Here is a 19,361-nt window from a genome sequence, read left to right as displayed (position 1 = left end):
ATAAGCAAATGTCCCTAAAGCAAGCTAAGAAGGATAATAAATTATCACCAAAGTATTATGGTCCGTACAAGGTGTTGGAAAAGATTGGTACTATGGCATACAAATTGGAGCTTCCTGCAGCTTCTCGATTGCACCCAGTTTTCCATGTTTCATGTTTAAAGAAGGTTATAGGTGACAAGCTCCCAATTCAAACAATATTGCCAGAACTTGACGAGGAAGGAAAAATTATATTGGAACTGGAAGCAATCACAGAAACAAGAACTCGACAGCTACGAAATCGATCAATTTCAGAGTATCTTATCAAGTGGAAGAACTTATCCGCTGAAGATTCCACATGGGAGGATGAGAATTTTATGCAGAAGTATCCAGAACTGCTCAAGCGTTGAGGACAACACTTTTTTGAAGGAGAGGGGCATGTTGGGTCCCTATAATACTAGTGATTACCCCATTACTATTGTAGTTATACCCCCTATTTATATTGTTGTGCCCCTATTACCCCCATATTGTTATTTATGTGCCCCATAGAATCCCTCTATTGTTATTTTTGTGGCTTTATATTATTATTGTTAGGTCGGCTGGATTATATTGTGACTCCTTAGACTCCTATATATAGAAAGGAGGTTTTGTCATTTGTATCATCCAAGAATTGTTCATTTATGTAATGTAAAGGAGGTTGCCCCCTCGAAGAGGCTGAATTCTAAGGCGTGGATTTATCTTTTCTATCTTTTCTTGAGCTGGTTTCATAACAATGTATATGTGAAAAAGGATTCGAAGAGGTATCATATTCTAACGACCTATCTACCCATACAATTTTTGAGTGTAGATTTGGGTTTGCTTCACAAGCCCAAAAGATTGATTGCTATGATGATTCAATGGGGCTTAACGACATCACCTTAATATTACTATCAATTTCAACTTTGTCAATAATCCTCCTTAAATCAGATGAGGTGGAAGAAATCATGTTGCAAGTCTCTACTCTTGCCACTTCTGCCCAATCAGATGGTGACGGTAGGCTAAAAGTACCCATTAGGGAAGGATCTTTAAAGAGACCTACTCCAACACTTTGAAGTGATAGCGGGGGTCCGTATACCAACGAAATGCTTCGCGTAGCCTGTGAACTATTGGTAAAGAAGGATAGCTGATCAATGACTGTGATTCCACCCTTAAAAGGGAATGCAATAATATGAAAGTACATGGAAACCACATCATCCATAGCATATACCCAAGGCCTTCCCACTAAAATGTTGTAATCAAGGGGTCTGTCAACTACCTCAACTTCAACAGTAATTTTTTCCCCCCTAGTTCGATTTGCAGGTTACTCAAAATCTCGCATGGAGTATATGTTCTTCCATCAAAAGATTTCAACGTGGTTTGTGATCATGACAACGGCGATGAACCAAGTGTTTTCCAACAGCTCATGGACATAATGCAAGTAGATGCCCCTCATCAATAATAGTTCAGTGAACATTCTTATTGATAACTTTTACTTGGATTAGAAAAGCTAATTGCGCCGGTAACTGTGGTGTATATCCCGCATGGTTAAAAACCACAAGATCTGAATCTGTGGGATTTATTCCACCTATTGCTGATGGTAAAGCCTGCTTCTGGGAGTGATAGTTTTGCAACACCTCAAGCGTCGACATAGCAGAAGGCGAGTGAGCAAGATATTCCACTATATTATAGTTTTGAGCTACTCGAGCTCGAGGGTTGAATGTTGATTTGTGCACAACTCCCTTTGGTGGTTTTATTTTCAATTTAGGTACAATGGGTGGAACAACTTCAGATGAAGTCGAAGTCGAAGGATTAGGTTGATCACTGGCCTAATTATTTGATGATGATGACGTATTTCCATAATATTTGTTTCTCATTGACACCAAAACTTCATTTTGTGGCTTTGTGATCGATAACATGAGTACTTTGGATGTGGAAGCATGGTTTGTTGCAACCAAATGTGTCTCCGGGGTTGGAAACAGATCAGTTAACACTGTTGATGTGTTTGAAGTCTTTAAAAGTTTAGAGACCTCAGAGTGGTGTTGATAATCTCTTGTAAAATGCTCGTCATTACATATCAGACATGGATAACAAGGTTTCCTTGCCAAGGTAGAGGAATTAGATGATTTCTCTGGAGGGGAATTTTCTTGCTTCTTTTTGTTTTTCCCCTTTTTCTTGCTCCTTGGTTGTTTTGGATTTTTTCCTTTGTCAGATGACATGACATTAATCTCGGAGGTAAAAGTATTTTCTGATGCATTGGTAGTTTGTTTGGAAATAGCAAGAGTCTGACTAGATGGTCTTCTTGTTGTTTGCATTCTTGAAGAACTGATCACACCATCGTCGGCATGAGAGTCCTTACTCGATTGTGGAGGAGGGGGAACAGTGAAAGCTGGTCGAGGTGCATTGGGAATTTTATCATAAAGCATGCTGGATTTTGTGTAAATCAAATCCAAGTATTGGGCACAAGCAATAACTTGCTCTTCTGTGACAACTCCAGCTTTTGCCACATCCTCAGTGATTGATGGCAACAAGGATTTTATGAACCACTCAGCTAAAAGCTGATCGGAGACATATGTCTTAACCATTCGACGATGACACCACCACTTATGAATATTATCTGATATATGGGTAGCAGTAGTTTGTTTAAAGTTGGTTAGGATTTCCGTTCCAGTATCGTATCTGATAGGTAACTAGAAGTGGGTCAAACATGTAGTTGCTAAAGTGGTGAAATTATCGAAAGAAGCTCTTGGTAATTCAATGTACCATTTAGCAGCTAGACCAGTAAGTGTTCTTTGGAAAAGATGAAGTCTGACCGAATCATCATTTAAAAAGTTTGATGAAAACCACAAATGAAAGGTCATGAAATGATTTGATGGGTCTTCTCTAGGATTTCCGTTAAATTTCAGATTGTCAAATGGTAACTTATGCGGAATTATCAACCACCAAGGTGCATATAGGATTGGATCATTAGTGAGCCAATTTAAATCTGGTAATTCTAAAGTTGCTACAAAAGGCAAATGTTAATCCAAGTCAGGTTGAGCATACCCGGGATATGATGGAATTGCTTGAGCAATAGGTCTTTGCATACTGACATAGGGCATCTGCATTTGGTAACCTTGGTATGGTCATTGAACAAAACCAATATAACTTGGTTGTTGATAACCAAGTTGAATGTTTGGTTGTCCATAACCTACAAAGCCTTGTTGACCAAGACCTTGGTAAGCTTGAGATTGACCAAAACTAGGTTGAGCCTATGGAACAAGTCCAAACTGGGGTTGGAATTGCTGGAATTGGGGTTGTTGAAATTGAGGCTGCCACGGTTGTTGAATCAATTTTTGTTGTTGTTGGTACAACTTTTGTTGATTTAACGGTTGTTATTGTCCATCAATGAAAGGTTGGCCAAGTTGTGAATAAACTATGCCAGTGTAAGCCTGGGTCAGTCTAGATAAGGGTATACTAACTGTTATCACTCAGATGTCTTCCCTAGAAGTTATTAAAGAAGAAAAAGTGCGAGGTAACCACAAACCTAATCTTTTAGACTCAGGTTCTAGCCAACCTAAGTCCAGAGAGGGCTCTCTCTTTATAATTTAACTTTGTTTTGGGTAGGATTTCAGGCTAGTTACTAGTGCTCATGACGTTTTGTTTTGATTGGGTGGTGGAATTAAGAAAACAGATGAGCAGAGCAAGTATTCAAGCCATTGGGCTATGGAGTCAATCAAAGAGTGGCTTAACTGGATCTAATCAATCACTAAGGTAAGAGTTCACACGGCAGGCTAGTACAACAAAAATCAAATCTGCAGGTTCAAATGGATGAGGTAGTCCTAACCAGGGCAAATGGCAATGAAGAATCCTTAACCGGGATTAAAATGAATAAAGGAAGGATGATCAGTAGCAAAGGGAAATAAAGAATCCTTTACTATGGACCAAACGGGGGGGAACTATGGAAGTAAGGAAGCAATTAAAAATTCCCAGACCAAGATAGTTTAGAAGAAAACATATAGAAAGTAAACAGTTAAAACAAAGAGCATTTGAGCTAATTCTGAGATATCATTCCTTGTTTACTTTTCAGATTTCATAAAAGACACATATGAATATTTATAACATGAAGAGAAATCAATATTTAAACACAAAGAGATAATACTTATTTGTTCCAACTGTGCACAAGAATCTAGTGAAATGTCCTTAGCTTTATTTCATGATCCAGCAAAACCAGTGCAATCTTGAGTACAATAGCTCCTTGGGTCAATATAAAATGTCTACAGAAATGTATTTTAATCCACACTAATTACTTCATTTTGTGAAGTATTTATACAAAAATTGTTACAAAACATCTCATAACAATATGAGAATTATTCTAGGAAACTGAAAATATCTTCTAGCACAAAGATAGAGACAGATGGAGAACTGTCTTCTTGCTATCCCTTTTATTGTGACTGTGCTGGCTGTTGTAATTCAGATTTGGCTCTTTCAGTTGATTTATAGTTGTGTGCTGGAATCAATTTCTATCTTCTACGTATTGATACTCTTTACCTATTCTGCTTTGACTCTGTCTTACCTGTTTTACCTGGCAGCCATGTTCTACCATGTAGATTTGCTGCAGTAACTTTATAGTAAATCTGTTAGTTTTGTCCACCATTCACTGTCAGGTACTTTCATCCTTATCATATTTCTATATATTTCATCAGCTTCTGTATACTTAGCAAAATTTTTCCTGCTGGTAAACAAGTGCTTTACCTCATGCTCTATGAAAAACATATTTTCAAGACTATCATGTCATACCTTTCCAAGGGGCAAAGATTTTACCCCTAATGTACTAGCTTGGCTTCTGGCCAGCTTGTTTAGTCTTTCAATATAATCATCTTAAGTCATCAGCTTGTAATGTATTACCATAGGACTGGGAAGTCCTTTTTCTCTTAAAATACCATACTTTGTCATAAATATGTCAATGTCTGCTTGGATACTCTGGCATTTTTTCTCAAGATTTAGCATAAGGTTTCTCTTGGTGAGAACCTTCTTGATTTCTATGATTGTTCCTGTTTTGTCTTCTATTTCCAGTTCATCAAGCTGGTACCTATTTCTGTTGTTTAGGAATGTTATCAATTGGTTGGCTTCTTCAGGCTTATCTCCCAATTCTTCCATTGTCTTGTGGATTGCTTCTGTGGCCACTTTGACTAGTTCAGTCTATTCAAAAGTAACTTGAATAGATGGCCAAACATCATTGATGGAATCAATGATGTTGGCCCAAATAATTTCCTTCATGTCTCGAACTGGTGTTGCGATGTCAAGTCCTTTTCAAGGACTTTTATTCTTTCTCCCATTCTTTGATTCTTTTGAGCTTCTTCTTTCTATTGTATCTGTACGAGTTTACAATTAGTTTCCAAACTTGACACTTGTTCTCTAAGTTTCTTGAGCTCAGTAGCCTGGATGGTAATCTCCTCCATGGCTTTTACCAATTCAGCTGTCTTTTCCGTTGATGTCCCTGTGCTTGTTGATGTACCTGTAACTAGCAGAGCAATAGCTAGTGGAACTATTAGTGCTAATGAAGCAGCTAATTTCGAGGGTACTGCTATAGAAACTGTAGGAATTATAGTCTGAGGAGTGGTGTCCAACTAAATCTATTTAAACTGTATCAAATTATCTAGTTCTTTCTCTGTTTCTTTTAGTTGTTCATTTAGCTTAAGGACTAAGTCCATAAGCTCTTCCTCCTTCTGAGTTTCCAATATTTCAACTATCTGAGGATGATGCTGGGGAGGAATCTTGTGCTGCTTTTTCAGTGCAGCTATGTCATCATTTTTCGTCTTAATAAGCTTTTCTGTAGCTTTCACATCTTTGGGGTCATGACCCAGTTCTATGACTAAGTCGTCTAGGGACATTATTCTAGTATCTTTGGCCTATGAAGAGGCATTCTCTAACTAGAATTGCACTGATATATTATTCAGCGAATTTTGAAGTTGGTGAGCTACAATTGCCTTACTGGTTAAAGTGGAGTAGACCATTTCCCCAATCTGCTTATGTAATTCTATTTGGTCAATAGGATGGATATCCTTTGCTAATACTTCAAAGTCTGTTTTCAAATAATCTACAATTGACCTGGGCTGTTGTGTAGTGGGCTTCATAAAAGTCATCTGTATTTTGCCCTCTTTCACATCAAAGGCTAACATTAGCCTTGTTTTATTAGTAGGAGCCATCTTTGGGTAATGTGCATAACTTTGGGTCTTCAATCTCTCATTCTTGGCCTTTATTTCTTTATATTTCTCTCTGATGTCTTGGCTCTGGCTAGTAGGAGCCCTGAAGGAGGATACTTCCACGCTTTGTTGTCTCTCTAACATTTGAGCATGTGAGGTGGAAGGTTCTTGTGTACCTCTTGAGGGAGGAGTCTGCCTGCTTTCTACTCTTTCTGCACCTGTAGTTCCTGCTATCTCTTCAGTAAACTCCTGTTCTAAAAATGGATTCAACCTTTGCCTTTTGACATAATTTTGGGCAACAGGTCTACTAGAAGGAGTAGCCTCCTCTCTATCTCTTTTAGGATTCCTCTCCTCATTTAGAAGATTCTGTAAAATAGGAGGATTGCTCATGATATGTTCAGGTTGAGCAAGTTCTTCTGAAATCTTTGGTTGTTCTGATTCCTCCGGCTACTCTGATGCCTATGGCTGCTCTAATGGTTGCTGCTCTTAAGGTCCTTCTTCTATTGTTTGTCCACTGTGTCCTTGTGATTCTCTTTGAGATTGGGACTCTCCTAGCACCTGTAAAAATGAATCTTCATCAAGCCTTTTTCTAAATCAATCAATACATTATTGACAACAACTTCTGTGCTATCTCGGTCTACCTAAGTGTTTTCCACCCATTCTAGTTGATTTGCATACTGTTCAATTTCAGGAATTCTATGGTGGATATAAGAAGATAATTTGTTCTTTTGTCTCTTATTGCAAATGAACTCTAAACGGTCATAATTCTAGATAAAACTTTGTTTTAGTTTCAGCCTTTGGAGTATTTCTTTTGCTTCCTTTCCTACTTCCCTACTATTACATATGAATGGGCCAAGCTGATATTTTATCCTAAGTTGAGCTTTTTTCTTGGCCTTCACAAAATGCACCTCATCTGAATTAATCATTTGCTTGTAGTACTCCAAAGCAAACAATCTCATGGGGAGGTACCTGGGCAATTTGTAGGGAGCCAACTCACATCCATATATTTTGATTTCAGTGTGGTTTTGGTACAAGTACCAATCTCCCACTCTATATTGTTTGGACAACTGTAGGACCCTCCTGATATCTACAGTGAATCTGGGGGGAGGGCTTCCTAAAAGAATAGTTTCCACTTGGTGTACAAAGAGATCTATGAAATCAGTATAAGAATATTGAGAGTCATTTAAGTGGATTAATGAAGTCCAGAAGACCACAGATCTAGGGTTGCCTCTAGTATCAAGATTTTGGAGTGTGATTGGGAATTTGTCAACTTGATAATACAAGAAAAGATGATATAAAACTGAAGAATATTTGAACACTCTTTCATTATCAATCCTCATGAACTGATCATGCATTTTATTGGCAATGAACTTAGCATAGTTAAACATGATGGCTAGGGGCTTCCCAAGAGATTAGATGGACATAAAGACTATAATGATTTCATCAAAAAATTCACTTGTAGTCTGGCCTAACACATTAGATATCATTTCTATGATGTCTCAGCCAAGATCAGATAATATATTCCACATATAAGGGGGAGGGTCCTTTGGAATGATTTTTTCTTCCCTAATGAAGGTCTGGAATAACCGATCAAGTTTGATTGATGAGAGTGTAGGGAATTTGTTAAGAAAATCTCCAACAGAACTAGGGGTCAGGCTTTCGCTTGGTTGTAATTGTAGCATTTCATTTATGGACTCAACAGTGATGGTAAATAATACAGAATGATCAGGGATCATTACTGCCCTTTGGCTGGGATTATAGTTCATATGGCAGTAGTGGATAATCTCTGGGAAGATATGAACTCTAGGGAACTGGTACTTGGGTAAACCTGATTCCCAAAGCCCTATATAGTCTGCATGGTTCAGGTACTGGTCTCTGTACCTACAGTATAGTTTCAAAGGGGATTCTTGGATAGAGGTATCTTTAATCTGAAAATCTTTATCTTCCAATGGGAGATGGTCTAAATCTCTGTGAGGAGTAGAAATGGGCATGACATTTAATGCAATTGAGGCAGACATCCTTGGTTCTTGTGGATTCAAGGACGGGGGAAAAGGGTTTTCAGTGAAATTGGGGAAAACTGGTCTAATTCAGAGTATTTTGGAGTCACTGGGCAACTTTCTTACTGAATTACTTAGTAATTTGAAGCAATTGAGTTCAGGTTTGGGAATAAAACAGGGTTTCTCACCCAATTTGGGTAAATACCTGGTTTCAGCTTTTGAACGGAGTAATGGCGACTGTGCACTTTTTTCAGGAAACACACATGACTGAAAGTTGGTCTGGAGTTTCAACAGCTTCAGTAAGTTGGCAGTTGGATGTGGGTTGACGGTTGCACGTACTTTGGTGCTTGCATGGAGGTCTGAGCGGTTATTTTTTCACGATAAAACAAAAACAATGAGTTTTTTTATTTTTATTTGTAAATTCAATGATTTTGGCGGGTACACTCAGAAAAGGACACTTGGCGTTAAGCAAAGGATGTGACATTTTGTCATTTAGCAGGAGGCTGTAAGCGGGATATTATCACACCGCTTTTAGGATAAAGTGGTTTTGTAGGAGGCCACCCGATGCCATTCATCGGGCACAGCGTAGCGGCGGTATGAATAGTGAAACCACTCATATCAGGCGGGTAAAGGTCGCCCTTCGGAGGCTTCCTGATATGAGCGTCGACCATTGGATCAAAAGGGGTTGGATCGCATGGTGATCAGGGTGATGATTTGATATGAGGCTTAATGGAGGGGGTCGGCGGGGTTTTTAATGCGCGGAGGGATTAATTAATGAAGGATTATGGAGGTTTAATGAAGTCAGGAGCGATTTCATTGGTGGGTATAGATTATTAATTAATCACTAATTGATTAATTAACCTCTTTTATTCATGGTGGGTCATGGTTATTAATTAGTTGCTGATCGACTTAATTAACCTACAAGGCGGGATATTAACATATGTGTTTTTAATAAAATATACGAGAAAGGGTTTATTTTGGGATTTAATAATACAGTTAATAAATTAATATGAAAAGGGCATAAAGGATTTTTACCATAAGTTTAATGTATAACACATAATTGGCGCACTTTTTTCATATACACAAAATACTTAGGGTAAGATGGTTTTTATGAATTGTTTGAGTGAAAAGGAGTTTTCTTGGGGGGTGATTACTTTCCCTAGGAAAATGGTGGTTTTACCCTAGGAAAAGGGATTTTTTAGGGGAAAATGAATAAATTGAAGGGGGTGAATGTTTGTGAGGGGGCCTTTAGTACTTAGGACCTATAAGTTATTAGGCCGAGGGTCCGATCCCTCCAGAAGTCAGAGAATTTCTCAGAGCCCCTTTAACTTAGGGTTTTAAGTACTTTTGACTTTGCTTATGGGAAATTAGTAAAATTAAAGGTAAAATAAATGGGGAAATTAATCACTTGACTTTGTGTAAATGCTCAATTATCATCCATACTTTAGAAACTTGATGATGAAAGTAAATGATATGATTTTATCTAATCAATCATCACAATTCTACAACCATGCAACTACTTACCAATCTACTCATCCTATCATTTTTTTTACTCTTTATTAGGGTGCACTTAAGCTGGCAAACCCTTATCAAAACATTTTTCTTTTCTTTTACAATAGAAATCTATCTAATTCTATCCTTATTACATCCAAGGGCTCAGATTAAACTGTTGAGCTCCTTTTATTTACTCCACCTATCTACTTATCTGCGAAGATTAAACAGTTTGGTCAGATTTTATTCCCTATCTCTAAGCATGAAATTCAAAACATGGAATAACCAAGATTAAACTGTTTTATTACCATGGATTGTGGCATGAATAACAAGTTGCACACAATCATTATTATGCAGAAAAGTAAATAGTAGTCGCATTTGGACTCGCACACTTTCATGGTCTTTTTGTTTTAGGGGTTCATATTTTCATCTTTTTTTACCTTTTTCTTTATTCTTTTTGTCATTTGATTTTTATTTGAGGACATACCCTCTTTATATTTTTTAATTTTTTGAATATGGAAAACATTTGCAGAAAGCAAAGATATGTACATATTACAGTTTTGACCTCAGCCATTCAAAAATTATGACTCCTATTGGTATAGGAACATAACAGTGGCTCCACTTGGGGATGGCATTTCCTAGTGAAATGTCAAGAACTAGTAGATCAATGGCCTTCTGAATTACTGTGATTTTACTCTGCAACTTTCCCTTTTACTTTTCTGCTTTATTAATATTTATGACAATGAAACTTTTGAAGCTTGGGGCCTTCCCTTCGGGCTTCAACTCCAAAATTTACCATCCAATCAATACTAAACTTTGTGAAGGATATAATATGTACAAGTGATTAGTGAAATCATTGACTGGGATCTATGTAGTGCTTAAGCATTCAACCATTAACTGGTCCTCCTTCTACTTCTGCACCATCCAATTCTTTGAGGAAATAAGCATTATTACCCCTGAAAGCATAAATAAACATTATTTCCATAGGAAGTCAAACTTCCCATGTTTACCTTTTTCCTCCCTTCTTGAGTCCCATTTCAAAACTTTATCTCCTAGATAGAAATATTTTACCTTGGTTCTTTTGTCAAAAGCTTTCTTGATTCTTTCCTGCACAATTTGGGATCTGATGTACACTTCTTCCCTGGTCTGTTGCAAGTGAATTGTCTGGTTGATCCTCCTTTGAATGTCATTTGGCTCAACATGTGCTTCTTGGAGCAATTTCATTACTGGTGTTCCCAAGGAAGATGGGAAAACAACCTCCATTCCATAGACTAGCTGATAAGGGTTGGTACCAATGGATTTCTTAGTGGTCAGCCTATCTGCCCACAAGGCATTTACTAGTTTCTTATTCCAGGTTTTCTTGTTATCTTCCAACAATTTTTTGATGATATTCACTAAGCTTTTGTTGGAAGACTCTGCTAGTCCATTTCCTTGGGGATAGTAGGCAGTGGAGTGACCCAGGGTTATATGATATTTGTTGCAGAAATCAATCATCCTCTTTGATTTAAATGTTGTTTCATTGTCTATGATGATCTTGGTAGGGAAACCGAATCTGGACAAAATGTTGGCCTCAAGGAAACCTATTATGACAGTATCAGTAGCTTGTCTTGAGGGTATGGCTTCTATGCATTTTGTAAAATAATCTATGATAGTCAAGATCCATCTATGTTGGGCAGAGGAAGGGGGATGAATTTCACCAATGAAGTCAAGACCCCATTGTTGAAATGGTGTTTCAGTAGATATAGGTTTCAAAGGTAATGGCAATAGTTTTCTTTTTCCTTCAAAAATCTGACATTTGTGGCATGAGGTTACAAATTTTTTCACATCAGAGAACAGAGTGGGCCAGTAAAAACCAGCTCTTAAGATTTTATCAGTTGTGGTCTTCCAGTAAAGATGTCCCCTACAATCACCTGCATGAAATTCTTGCAATATTTTTTCAGATTCTTCCTTTAACAAACAATTAAGAAGGATGCCTTCATGATTTTTCCAAAATAAAGCATTGTCAATTATGAAAAAATTCAAAGATTTCATTTTTAAGAACCTACTTTTAGTTTTGGACAACTCAAGAGGAGCTTGAAGATTTTTTAGAACGTGTATAATGTCATCATACCATGGTGAGTCTATAAAGGCCTGGCTGATCTGTGGAGTTGCCATCTCCTCTTCGTTATCCAATTCTACAATGAAATTTATCTCTAGGCACTGATAGTTTGATTCAGCCATGAGCTTGGCTAAACCTTGGCCTTTGATCAATTTTGTAGGTTTAATTTCTAAATCATACTCTAATATGGTAGCTATCCATTTCCCTCTCTTTCCATCTGGTCCATCCTGTGTTAGAATGTCTTTGACTACAGCATTGGGAACATAAGCTACTATATGAGAGTACAAGATATAAACTCTGAAATCCTTAATCGCTTTAACTAGAGCAAAATCTTGCATTTCCATTATATTAGACTTTAAAGGTGCATCTTGTTAGAGTCGGTTTGGTCATCCCTCCGTCAGAGATCAAAAATCTTTTTGCATTTCATGTTTAGGTGTCCCATCACTCTCGATCAGTTGCATTTCGTTAGGAGCATGCCATAAATCTGACAGAAGGGCTTTTGTCATTCATCCCCCTCATGCTTTGCACTGTTGGCTCAGGTCTGTCCATCAAAATCAAATCTTAAAAGTCATTTGCAGTCCTGTTGCAGTTTCTAGGTCATAACAATCATTTTAGTCATTAGGTCTAGGGTTAGTCAATTTGGTCTTCAACAAAGTCTAATAAAGCCAACAGGGTAGAGGGAGGTTCTTGATGAAGTTCTTGATAAGTTATTATTTGAAAGATTTTTATCGTCATATGGATGGATTATGACTTTTCTTCAAAACTCTGTTTTGAAGACAAGTCGACATTTTGTTATTTGTAATAATTTTCAAAAAAAATTCAGTTCTTGAATTCTTCAGGCGCAGCCCTGGTCTCCTTTGCCAAATCCCATGTCAGCTATCCCTGCAAAAAATTGCCAAGAAATTCATCATTTCAACCAAAAAATCAAGGAGGAAACAAAAAATCAGAGTTCTATTAATTTTTAAAAAGTGCCAAATTCAAAACATTACAGAAACGGGTTTTGAAGAAGTAAAAATCAAAACCATCTCTTGTCAAGATATTTCTCAATGCTATTTATCCCTTTGCAACAATTTTCTTTCAAAATCCAAGGGAGAAATCATGTTTTGAAAGTGTAAGAGCAAAAATGTGTTTGAAAGAGGTCGACAGTGTAAGTTTAAGGTAGCACGGCGCACATAACAGGTGGCACAATGCACTGGAAGCGCGCGACGCACTAGTAGTTTCTGCCAAGTGTTATTCTGAACGAGCGCGGTACACTAGGTTCTTGGTGTGGCGCACATAGTTCAAAGCCTGATATTGCATGAAACTTCACCAATTTGCTCATACCTTGCATGGATTTTCCAGGTAGACCTTTCTTCTTGATGTTGCATCAACTTTTATGATAAGAGATGGTGTTGTAGGGGTGATAAAGGTTGAAACAACAATTCAAACCCTCTTTCTATAAACACAAACAAATTTGCTGCCAGGGTTTCAGAATTCACAGTTTTGCCACCAAAATCATTTCTCCTTCCCCTTGTTCCCTTATCTTCACCAATCCCTAATTCCCTATCACCTAAATTCATTACTCCCTTCTCCTACATACTCTATCCCCAAATCCTCCAATCTCACACCTCAAAACCTATACAATAATCCTAAACCCTAAAACCCTATTCCCATACATCAATCCCTCAAACCCTCTCCCATATTTCCCTATTAAAATTCTCCCAATAATTCTCATTCCTCAATATTGTTTCCCCTTCCTAACAATCCCTAACAGTCCCTGTTGCATTTGTTTTTTCCCTTGGTGGCAGAAATTGAAATACAACACCAAAAAGAGCAGTCCAAGTATAGTTTATATACAGCAGTAGCTTTGTCTTTGAGGTATTTTGTACGACAGTCATGGAATTTGAGCATTCATCAGACTATGAGGTAGAAACCCAAAGTGACTCTCCCTTGGAAGAACAGGCACCCCAGAGGCCTCATAAAAGTGGCAGACATGTTAGGGAAGAACCGATCACCCTTACAGAATTGCAGGCATGCCCTCTTGCTATGCAGTGTTTTCAGCATTAGTCATGCTATGAGTTTTGTCAAAAGGTGGCTAGTGTCCAATTTCATCATGAGTTGGCTCGTCTTTTTGTGTTGCACTTTCACGGAGATCAAGCTATCTTGGCTGGTGTCACCTTCACACTTACACCAGAGTCTATCTCATTAGCAACCGGTATACCAAACATTGGTGAACCATGGCACAAGAAACAAAAGATTGATCGGCAGCATTATGAGCCATACATCAAAACCAGTTTCTTGAGGCAGCTCAAGAGAGTGTTCTCGTTCTGATATCTGAAAGATGAATATGCTCCACTAATGAGATTGATCATGAAATATTTCAGCTGTGAGGGACGGTTCTCTCGTCTTTATGCTTATCACATCAGGTTGCTCATGCATTTCACCAGGGTACAGATGATGAACATTCCATATTTCATTTGCCAGAACATAGAGAGGATGACCACCTTTATACAGCATAAAACACCTCAGCAGCAACTTAACAGTGTATATCATTTTGCTCTTATTAAGATTTTGGTGGTTCATCAGCTTGGATTGCAGGGCATCACTTGGGATGATTTCATCTCTCGTGACTTCTTCAGAGCTTCATGGGGAGTATCAGAGGTTAAGCATGAGGGTGAACCTTCTCATCAGTATGAGTGCCATGAGACTGCTAGTGTGCCGGTTTTCATCACATATCAGAGAGGCACCAGACATTTGTTTGCAGCGGCAAAGTGAGTGTTATCTCCACCAGAGGTGGAAGGGATCTCGCTTCCTCCATCAGCATCATAGGTACAGGACAAAGGCAAAAGGCCAATGCAGGATGAGGGGCCTTCAGGTGAGCCATCAGGTGATGGAGAGACGGACTTCATTCTCGTTCATGATGATGATACAGATATGGGTCCACAAAGCGCCAAACTTAGAGAGATCATCCAGGAGCAGCAATCAGAGATCGAAGCCTTATCCCTTGACTTGGAGAGGGCTAAGTGGAACATGAAATACTTGGAGCAGAGGAACAAATAGCTTGAGGATTAGCAAGCGATCATGGAGCTACAAAACATTCGTGAGCATCGCCAAGCTGCACAAAGGAGAAGAGTTGAGCTCACGTCATTGGAGCAAGAGATTAATGAGGATCGAGAGGCCAATCTTGAGAGAGTTAACATGCACCTAGAGAGGCTGTTGGACAAGGCCGACAAATACCATGCACTACTGAGACACATGGCTTTCCACTACATGGCGTGAAACAAAGTGTGCAAGGCCCGAATCAGGAATTTGAAGGCGAAATTGAGGAAGGCAATCAAGAAGCAAAAGAGGCAAAGGGAGCTCGATCGTCTTTAGATATTGGCCGAAGCCTCTTTAGCCCAGCCCAAATTTCAAGAAATTTGGGGCAATTTTGGTATTCTTGAAAATTTTTGTACAAAAAACAGGGTTTTTCTCCCTATGCACCGCGCCACGTGGCGCGCGCTTACAATAGGGGGCTCCAAATGCAAAAACAATTATAGTTTTGGATTTTTCATGAAAAATCATGATTGTTGGTGCATGGCCAAGAAGTTTGGCCAAGTTTTGAGTCCTTAGGAGGTCAAAAACACCCTAAAAATGACCTCTCTGCCCCTATTTTGACACAGAGGAAGCAGTCTTGGGATATTGAGGTTTTGGAGTGGCAAATGGGCACCAAATTCGGAAATTCCACTTGGCTTGGAAAGTAGACAGGTAGGGCTTTCTAAAAAGCACACTTGGGCTCAATTTGGACTTCATAAAGTGCCTCAAAAACATCATCAAAGTGGCGCGATGCATATAGAAATTGGCGCGCCGCACAGAGGTTTTTTAACCAATTTTTCACCTTCCAGCTCAGAAACTCGGCTAGTTTGCCTAGTTTTGCTTTGTGATGTTATTTTTGACCTGTCTTGATGTAATTGGGTAAAAATGATGTAATTTTTGCACTTAGTTACTTGTTCTAGAGGATTCATTCACCAAAGAGTGAAAATTTAATGAATGAATCAGTTTCCTACCTTATAGAGGCAAGTTGTTTTGATTGCCTAGATTTTAGTGCTTTGTTTAGAATTGGTTGAAACAGCTCCTAGAATGATGAGCTCGACCCCTAGAGGCAAGGGAATGGGTTGAGCTAGTCTATATCATGTATTTTCTAAGTCATTGTCAGGGTTGGACTCTTGGGAAAAGCTTAGCACTCTATTGTACATTGTATCTCTACATTTTTGGCTAAGGAAAGACCAGGGTTTTGCAGCATTGTTTAGGATCCATGTGGCTTTATGTTTTGATGGTGTGCCTCTCTAAGTAATTGTAAGTTTATCTAGTGTTATGTGTATCATTTTCTTGCTTCTTCTTCTGAATTTGAAACAAATGAGTGATTAAGGTGGAATCCATAACTGTTATGCTCTGCCTTTGAATTTGTTTAAATTTCCATGTTTTCATCTATTTAAGGAGAATTCTTGAGACTCTCTTACTCTCCTTAGCTCCTCACCAGTCTGATCTATCCATCTCACTTGCTTTAAAGCATCAAAATGATTGCCTTCCTTTCCCCAATCAGACCTCTGCAGAAACTGTGCCTCATCCACGAGCCCAAAATTGCATTTCCCATTTTTTCAACAAAAACCCTCAAAAAATCAAATCAAATCCCTGCACTTAATACCTAGCCTAAGATTAGTTGCAAATTTAGTCATCTCAAGCCTCATTGATTACCTTTTGCCGAGATTGACCCGGAGAGAGCCCTCTCCTGTCCTCGTAGGGCTAGCTACGAGGCTGAGCGTGGTTTGATGTGGACCTAGAACCTTGTCTTTTCAGCCTGAGACAAATCTAGGCTCTAACACATCTCTCAGGGCTTTACGGAAGAAGGCTATTGGTTGTTCAAAACCCTGATCATTCTTCTATAGTAGGACTGCAGCAATTGTATGTTCTGAGGCAAAAGAAAAAATGATGAAATCCCTATCAAACATTGGACTAATGAGGACGGGTGTTTGTGTTAAGGCTAGCTTTGTATCTTTAAATGACATTTTAGCCTCTAGAGTCCATTTAATAGTCGAATCTTTCTTCAACATGTTTTTCAGTAATCTAATTAGTTAAGCTAAATTAGAGATAAATCTTCTCAAAAAGTTTATTTTACCTAAAAATGCTTGTAGTTTTCTGATGTTCCTGGGATGTGGTATCTGTAAAATGGCTTCAATTCTTGTTGGATTGATCCAAATACCATCTTTGGAGATAATGTGGCCTAGTAATTTTCCCTCTTCCAACCCAAATAAAGATATTTTAGGATTCCGAGAAATTCCATACTTCCTACTCTTGGTGAAGACCTGCCTGAGATGATCCAGGTGTTGCTGATCTGTTTTAGAGAATACTGTGATATCATCTAGGTATATTACCAAGAAGTCATGAATTTCCTTAGCAAAGGTTATGTCCATTGCTCTTTGAAAGGTGGCCCCTACGTTTTTTAACCCAAAAGGCATTTTCACATACATGAAAGTGCCCCATGGAGTAGTGAATGGATTTTTTACCTAATCATCTGGGTGGACTAGGATCTGGTTATAACCAAAAAACCCATCTAGCAGTGAGATTCTGGTCAAACCTACTACCCTCTGTAATATGTGATCCATTTTAGGAAGAGGATAGTTATCCTTGAGTGAAACTTTATTTAAATTCCTAAGGTCAACACACAATCTTACTTTGCCTGTTTTCTTTCTTGTAGGTACCAAATTAGAGACCCAATCTGAGAATCTAATTAGCGCAATAATCTTAGCTTCATAAATTCTTTTGATCTCTTTTTCAATGGAAGGCAATAGAAGGGGGTTAATCCTTCCAATATTTTGTCTAAAAGGCTTCTAATTTTCTTTTAAGGGAATGGTGTGTTGTGTTATGTTGGTATCATAGGACTTCACGTCCTCATAATTCCAAGCAAAAACATCTTGGAATTCCTTTAACAGTTCTATGTATTTCACTTTTTCATTGGGAGGTAAAGACTTTGAAAGTTTTATCATTTTGGGATCTTCTTCAGAGCCTATATTACATTCCTCAATGTCTGATTTTAAAGGTTCCATTTTAGGCTTTTTAGGGACATCGTTTGAGTCAAATAAGTCCTCCAAAGGAGTTAATCCTTTGGGCAAAAAATTGTCTTTAAGATTGATGACTTCAGATTATTCATCGATTGCTTCATCAATTTCCATTTGTTTTAGGTTTCGAATATCTGATTTTGTAAACTTTGTGGGATGGAAATTATCTATCTTTTCATCTTCTACTTTGTTAATTTCTACTTTATCATTGTAATCAAAATCTAATGTTATGTCTGTATCTATGTTGCTATTTACAAATTCATCATCTAAAGTTAGAAAATTGTTAATTTGTTTATCATTATCGAACACTTGCCAGTTCTTTAAGTTGTTAGGAATAGTAGGTCTATGCCTAACCTCAACAGTGTACTGATGGTTGGGCTGAAATGGCAACTTGCAAGTACTAGCAAACATCGCTAAACTGTGAGCTTGCATATTGTGTTTTCTTGGAATAACAGCAAGCTTGGTTTCTAAAAAAGTATTTAGTATTTCTACAACTATTCCTCTATAAAATCCTAACCTAGGATCCCTAGTCATATAAACAACGTTAATTTGTTTTATTACCAACTCAAAATCTCCCATAATAGAGACTCTTATGGCTCCTAACCTTTTTACCAATTTCAGACCTAATAGAAGTGCTTCATATTCGGCCATGTTGTTTGTACATTTAAAGTTCAATCTGTAGGCATGACGCTCTGAGTGATCATTTTCTAAGTAGTAAATCCATACTTCTACTCCTGCACCTAGTTTGTTTACTAACCCATTGAATTCAAGATGCCAAAGAATTTCATGTTCATAATTCTTACTGTTTGGGGGAATAAAATCTTCTTTGAATAAAGTATCTAAGTCATCTTTATTATCTGAAATCTCATGAATTTGGACATTTGGATTTTCTTCTATTACTATAATTTCTTTTGGTTCTGCCATGATGATGTCTGAAGTATTTTCTTGGTTAGATTCAGCATTGTAAAGAATAAAAGAATCAATATCAGAATGCATTGAATATATAGGAAAGTTTTGAGGCCTCTCCTGGGTACTCACTACATACTTCATCAAAGTCTCTCTATACAGTTTCTTAGGATGTCCAAAGACTGATATGGTGGCATACGACATGTCAGGTTGCAGAGATCCCTGGAGTTTGGCACCCCAAGATCTAGACAACAACATACCATGCTTAGGTGGCATATCAACAACAACTATGTCCATAAGAATGGTCTTAGCAGGGTATTGCACTAGGGAAACACACAGGTCTTTTATAAGTCCTAGGCACTTAACTTGGCTTGAATCAAATGAAAATGGGTCTTTGTAGGGTCTAGTGATATCCAAGTTTAGCTTCTCCATAACGGATTTAGGCATAAGATTGTGTGAAGCTCCAGATTCTAACATGGTATTATGTAGGATTTTATCGTGGATGTTAAGGCTAATGTAGAAGGGTGGTATCCCTCCTTCCACTAGCTTTCCATTAACATGAGGACTGAAAATTAACTCAGGTTGATCATCAAATAGGTTAACGGAGTCTTCATTTTCC

The sequence above is a fragment of the Pinus tabuliformis genome, chromosome 8 (genome assembly GCF_031772625.1).
Source record: "Pinus tabuliformis cultivar Carrire ecotype Pingquan chromosome 8, CPIR1, whole genome shotgun sequence".
NCBI classification, from domain to species: Eukaryota; Viridiplantae; Streptophyta; class Pinopsida; order Pinales; family Pinaceae; genus Pinus; species Pinus tabuliformis.
This window is presented reverse-complemented; position numbering follows the sequence as displayed.